Source organism: Bactrocera neohumeralis, unplaced genomic scaffold (genome assembly GCF_024586455.1).
Source record: "Bactrocera neohumeralis isolate Rockhampton unplaced genomic scaffold, APGP_CSIRO_Bneo_wtdbg2-racon-allhic-juicebox.fasta_v2 ctg4708, whole genome shotgun sequence".
In the NCBI taxonomy this organism is placed as follows: Eukaryota; Metazoa; Arthropoda; class Insecta; order Diptera; family Tephritidae; genus Bactrocera; species Bactrocera neohumeralis.
In genome coordinates this window covers 628-6,663 of record NW_026091707.1, presented here as the reverse complement: position 1 = coordinate 6,663, position 6,036 = coordinate 628, and the positions used below count along the sequence as shown (strand labels likewise).

The following is a 6,036-nucleotide window of genomic DNA, read 5'->3' as shown; positions in this document are numbered from 1 at the left end:
TTCTTTGGGAAGGCAAAAGACACTCGTTTGAAGTCGAGCTAAAGTGAGAAGCCGAGTCATCCCTCCCCAGGATTGTGCGCTGGGGTTGAGACCCGCCACGTAAAAAACGCTCCCAATGAAAGGACCAAAGCAGCATCAGTATTCGAAAGTATTCGACGCAGTTCCTGTCGGGGGAAAGCAAAGGAAAAGGAAGACCCCCACTCCGTTGGAAAGACCAAATCTTTTTCGCATTGTTGGAACGTCGGAAGGATTAGTGAAAACCATTTTGAAAGTTCATTTGAGTCTCAGGAAAGTGAAAGTATCATTGGTTCCAAAATCACTAAATTTTTTCGGAAAACACCTTCGCGTTAACGCCTGTGAAACAATGCTTTCCGACTACTACGATGTCATGAAACGAATTACTTACTGCCGGGAAACAGTGGATCAATCGACCAAATATCGTAGAGCCGAAGCCGAAAAAAACGACAGAGTAGTTCAAAAATCAAGATTATTTTCACAGTTTTCTTCGATTATCGAGGTGTGTTCCACTCCAAATTCCATCCGACCGGCCAAACTGTCAACAAGATATACTCTTTTAGTTTTATGCGTCGTTTGTGGAAGATATTCTTAAAAAGACGGCAGAATTATGGGACGATAACTGTTGGTTTTTGCACCACGATAATGCAGCGTTGCATACTGTATTGACTTTTCGTGAGTTTTTCGCCAAATTTTCAACCAATATCGTGCCGCAACCACCGTATTAATCTGATTTAGCTCCGTGTGACATCTAGTTATTCAGCAAACGACCGCTCCGGGGAAACCGCTTTGAGTCAATTGAAGACATTAAACGTAAATCGCTGTTTCAAGAATTGGAAAAACGTTGACAAAAGTGTGTTGTTGCCAAAAGAGATGATTTCGACAGGGACGACCTAGTTTATGAAAAATAAAATAAAAATTTAAAAACAGGCTTACCATTTTTTGCTCATAATATTAAGTAAAAAGTACAAATTCTTAAGAAGCTGTTTAGCATATGCCTTTATTAGAGTTTCAACACTTTAACACCTTTGCAACCTTTACAGTCTTCAGTCACCATTGGCACAATAGGTGGCTCCATTTCCTTTGCTTCGGCCTTATCCCAGTAATATTCCTGAAGAATGGATGCGTGGTAACCTCAGAGCGCGCATAGCGTCCGGAACCTAAACGATTGTTTGGTTTCTTAGCGAAGAACTACTATCGTGAGCGAATTTTTCTAGTGTTTTTATGTTAAAATTACTCACGCTAGTTAGCACATCCATAGCCTCTTGTGAGAAGTGTTTCGGAAATACTGCTTTCTTTTCTTTGATATTTTTGAACGTGTTCTGGTGGAATCACGTTCTTCAATACCTTCCTCACTCAAACCGTATTCGGCAAGTTTTACGTGTCCCTCACTATCCAACAGCACATTATGCAGCTTGAGATCGCTATAAGCTAAATAAAGGTTGAAAAATAAATTTCAATTGATTAAAAACAAATTCAAAGCTCTTACAAAGCTACAGATCCCTTAAAACGTCCATAGATCTGCATGTGATACATAAGATCACCGCCTTTACAATACTCCATAGCGAAGAACAAGCGATCCTTCAACACAAAGCATTAACCTCAAAAACACACAGAGCAAACAGAGCCCACTTACCATGGTTTGAAAGCACGAGTGTAGTGAGACCAAAAATGGTGGTTTACCTGATAGCGCCAACACCTGCTTTTCAGTCATAGACAATTCCATATCATTTGTTCATATTATGATATCATTAAGTATCAGTTTCACCGGATAGAGTTTATCAGTACGCTTTGGAAATTCTGCTTAAAATTCTTATAATGGCACGCTGGTCACACGAAAGTACAGTATGCTCGAAAAAAACGCACCGCAACAATACACACACACATCAAACGACGTTGAAGCTGGTTAATGCTTGATTTCCTGCTTTACTTGCTTGCTTCTGATAAAACAATATAATATTCTCGGATACGCTATATCCCGCTCTCTCCCCAGCTTTCGGTTTTCTTTCCCTGGTTGTGTCCTTTCAATTCCTAGTACTTTGGGTGTGTGTGTGTGTTTGTGTGCGGAGTTTCAGTGCCTTTAAACGGGCACCGCATAGTCCGGATTCACGTAGGAGAAGCCCACAAACTCAGTTTGATCCAAATTCATCATAAATACTTTATCCGTTGGAGTCAGATCTGTTTTCTCCGAAGTGAATTGCTTATCGAAATTCGAGACATCTTTGCGATGTTTCTGTGTGTTATTTGAGCGCAATAAGAGAAAATTGGCGATTATGAAATTATGAATGAATTAAAGTTCTGAAACTTTTTTCTTTGTTTTTGCCCTTACTTACAATTTTCGGTTTAAAAGGCGGTTGCACTTCACGATTATCGATTTTCTCCCAATCGATTCGTCGGAAGAACGGATGTATACGCACATCCGCTTCGCCGGTGGTCCCACACCCGAGACGTTTATTCGGTTGCTTGGTGAGGAACTGCAATAAGAACCGAAATGTAAAAGGTGAATTTAATTAGTTTTCAATAAATAAAATATACAGATTAATTATTATTATATGGATGATGACGTTTGGGGTCCACTGTATTTTTTCATGTCATATTAGTCCAATTTTTTTTAATTAACTCAAGAAAGAGGTTATTTGATAGAGGAAGCGTTATATTTTGATATGCTTCGCATCTTTCCAAACAGATGTTTCATTGTACTTTTATAGTGATGTGGACTCTTTTTTTTATGGTGAAGCAAGGGTTAAACTAAAAATTTATTGCTCCTTGGTTCTACTTTCTTTCTTGTCACACGAATTTTGCCAGTCATTGTAAAATTATTTACATCTGCAAGTGTAAATAGTGTATTTATGACAAGACGAAACTTTTCTTAAACAATTATATACCATTTGAAGGATGCTTGGAGCTCTAAATATTCATAATATAATATATGTTATTTGCAGGAATCCAAATCCTATCTTATTCATACACCCCAGAACGGTCTTAAGCGACTGTAAGGTATATGCTGTCTATGGAATAAGTTATGGACTCGAATTCCGCTGAAGTAAACTTAAATATTACAAGGAAAAAACGATTTTCTACTCGACTTGCAGTTCTGCTCTCTGAGAGCACTCAATCCATTTCATTTCAAGCATTTAAGCTCCTTACGTACGGCTGCTAACGAAACCATTTGTTTTCGGAAAAAGCAAAAAACAGCTGGTACGATGAGGAGAGCCGTGTCGCTGTGGACAGAAAACAGACTGCCTATCTCGCAACGTTACAATCGACCAAAATTCGTGTGGGATGGGATAGATATCGAGAGTTGAAGAGAGAAGACACATCTGCAGACAAAATAGAGAGAGGCCGAAATGAAGTCGTAGATAATTTCGTTTATCTTGGAACCAGCATTAACAACGGCAGCCTCGAAATCCAACGCTTAATAACTCTTGCCAATAGCTGGTACTTCGAACTAAGTAGGCAATTGAGAAGTAAAGTCCTCTTACGACGAACAAAGACCAAACTCTATTAGCCACTCATTTTTCACATCCTGTTATATGGTGCAGAGGAATGGACGATGACAGCATCTGAGGAGTCGACGTTACGAGTTTTCGAGAGAAAGGTTCGGCCAGAGATTAATGGTCCGCATTGGCTACGGCGAATATCGCATTCGATGGAACGATACGAGATACACGACGACATTGACATAGTTCAGCGAATTAAAAGACAGCATCTACGCTGGCCAGGTCATGTCGTCCGAATGGATGAAAACGCTCCAGATCTAAAAGTATTCGACGCAGAGGAAGACCTTCACCGCGTAGAAGAGATCTTCTTCTTCTTCTTAATTGGCGTAGACACCGCTTACGCGATTATAGCCGAGTTAACAACAGCGCGCCAGTCGTTTCTTCTTTTCGCTGCGTGGCGCCAATTGGATATTCCAAGCGAAGCCAGGTCCTTCTCCACTTGGTCCTTCCAACGGAGTGGAGGTCTTCCTCTTCCTCAGCTTCCCCCGGCGGGTACTGCGTCGAATACTTTCAGCTGGAGTGTTTTCATCCATCCGCCACATGACCTAGCCAGCGTAGCCGCTGTCTTTTAATTCGCTGAACTATGTCAATGTCGTCATATATCTCGTACAGCTCATCGTTCCATCGGATGCGATATTCGCCGTGGCCAACGCGCAAAGGACCAGAAATCTTTCGCAGAACTTTTCTCTCGAAAACTCGCAACGTCGACTCATCAGTTGTTGACATCGTCCAAGCCTCTGCACCATATAGCAGGACGGGAATTATGAGTGACTTATAGAGTTTGGCTTTTGTTCGTCGAGAGAGGACTTTGCTTCTCAATTGCCTACTCAGTCCGAAGTAGCACCTGTTGGCAAGAGCAATCCTGCGCTGGATTTCCAGGCTGACATTGTTGGTGGTGTTAATATTTCGTCTTGCCCTCGTTCACTGCCAGACCCATTTGTTTTGCTTCCTTGTATAGTCTGGAGAAAGCAGAACTAACGGCGCGGGTGTTAAGGCCGATGATATCAATATCATCAGCATACGCCAGCAGCTGTACACTCTTATAAAAGATGGTACCTTCTCTACTAAGTTCTGCAGCTCGAACTATTTTCTCCAGAAGCAGGTTGAAGAAGTCGCACGATAGGGAGTCGCCTTGACTGAAACCTCGTTTGGTATCGAACGGCTCGGAGAGGTCCTTCCCAATTCTGACGGAGCTCTTCGTGTTGCTCAACGTCAGTTTACACAGCCGTATTAGTTTTGCGGGGATACCAAATTCAGACATCGCGGCATAGAGGCAGTTCCTTTTCGTGCTGCCGAAAGCAGCTTTGAAATCGACGAAGAGGTGGTGTGTGTCGATTCTCCGTTCACGGGTCTTTTCCAAGATTTGGCGCATGATGAATATCTGGTCGGTTGTTGATTTGCCAGGTCTAAAGCCACACTGATAAGGTCCAATCAGTTTGTTGACGGTGGGCTTAATCTTTCACACAATACGCTCGATAGAACCTTATATGCGATGTTGAGGAGGCTAATCCCGCGGTAGTTGGCGCAGATTGTGGGGTCTCCTTTTTATGGATTGGGCATAGCACACTTAAATTCCAATCGTTGGGCATGCTTTCGTCCGACCATATTTTACAAAGAAGCTGATGCATGCACCTTCCTTATGGTCGGACAATGGAACTTTGTTGTCCGCTCCATCGTTATTGATTGGGGAATCGGGTTCTCCTTCTCCTGGTGTTGTGCGTTCACTGCCATTCAGCAGGCTGGAGAAGTGCTCCCTCAATAATTTAAGTATGCTCTGAGCATCAGTGACTAGATCACCTTTGGGGGTTCTACAAGAGTATGCTCCGGTCTTGAAACCTTCTGTAAGCTGCCACATTTTTTCGTAGAATTTTCGAGCATTACCCCTGTCGGCCAGCTTATCAAGCTCTTCGTACTCACGCATTTCGGCCTCTTTCTTCTTCTGTCTACAAACGCGTCTCGCTTCCTTCTTCAACTCTCGGTATCTATCCCATCCCGCACGTGTAGTGGTCGATCGTAACGTTGCGAGGTAGGCAGCCTATTTTCTCTCCGCTGCGACACGGCACTCCTCGTCGTACCAGCTGTTCTTTTGCACTTTCCGAAAACCAATGGTTTCGGTTGCAGCTGTACGTAAGGAGTTTGAAATGCCGTCCCACAGTTCCCTTATGCCGAGTTGTTGACGAGTGCCTACTCGTCTCTGTCCTTGTCCCGTCCATCGCATTTCTTGGACGGCGGTGATGTCAGCCTTTATTTTCGCGAGGACATCAACCAGCTGGGCAGCGGCACCTTCCCAATTAAGGGACCGGACATTCCAGGTGCATGCCCTCAAATCGTAGTCCTTATTTCGTTTGCCATGGTCGTCATCAAAAGGGGGGTCTCTCATCTGAGGCTGATTGCTACTTTTCATTGGTAAGATTTTTTACGTGGCGGGTCCCAAACCCAGCGCATAACCCTATGTAGGGAATGTTTCGCATTCTCACTTTAGCTCGCCTTCAAACGGATGTTCTTAGGCTACCCAGAGGAT

The 6,036-nt window shown here is 43.1% G+C and overlaps 1 long non-coding RNA gene across 3 annotated transcripts; it reads right to left on the bottom strand.

Annotated features, from left to right (window-relative positions):
* Positions 1 to 987: 987 nt before the first annotated feature.
* Positions 988 to 3,278, bottom strand: LOC126767211 (uncharacterized). Of its 3 annotated transcripts, none has more exons than XR_007669029.1 (4): positions 2,349 to 3,278; positions 1,505 to 2,248; positions 1,257 to 1,446; positions 988 to 1,194 (listed from the first exon to the last, which is right to left on the bottom strand). It is a non-coding gene; the product is annotated as an uncharacterized LOC126767211 (long non-coding RNA). The 3 variants fall into 3 exon arrangements; XR_007669030.1 differs by having other exon boundaries at positions 988 to 1,175; XR_007669028.1 differs by having other exon boundaries at positions 988 to 1,446; positions 2,349 to 3,266.
* Between the last annotated feature and the right edge of the window lie 2,758 nt (positions 3,279 to 6,036).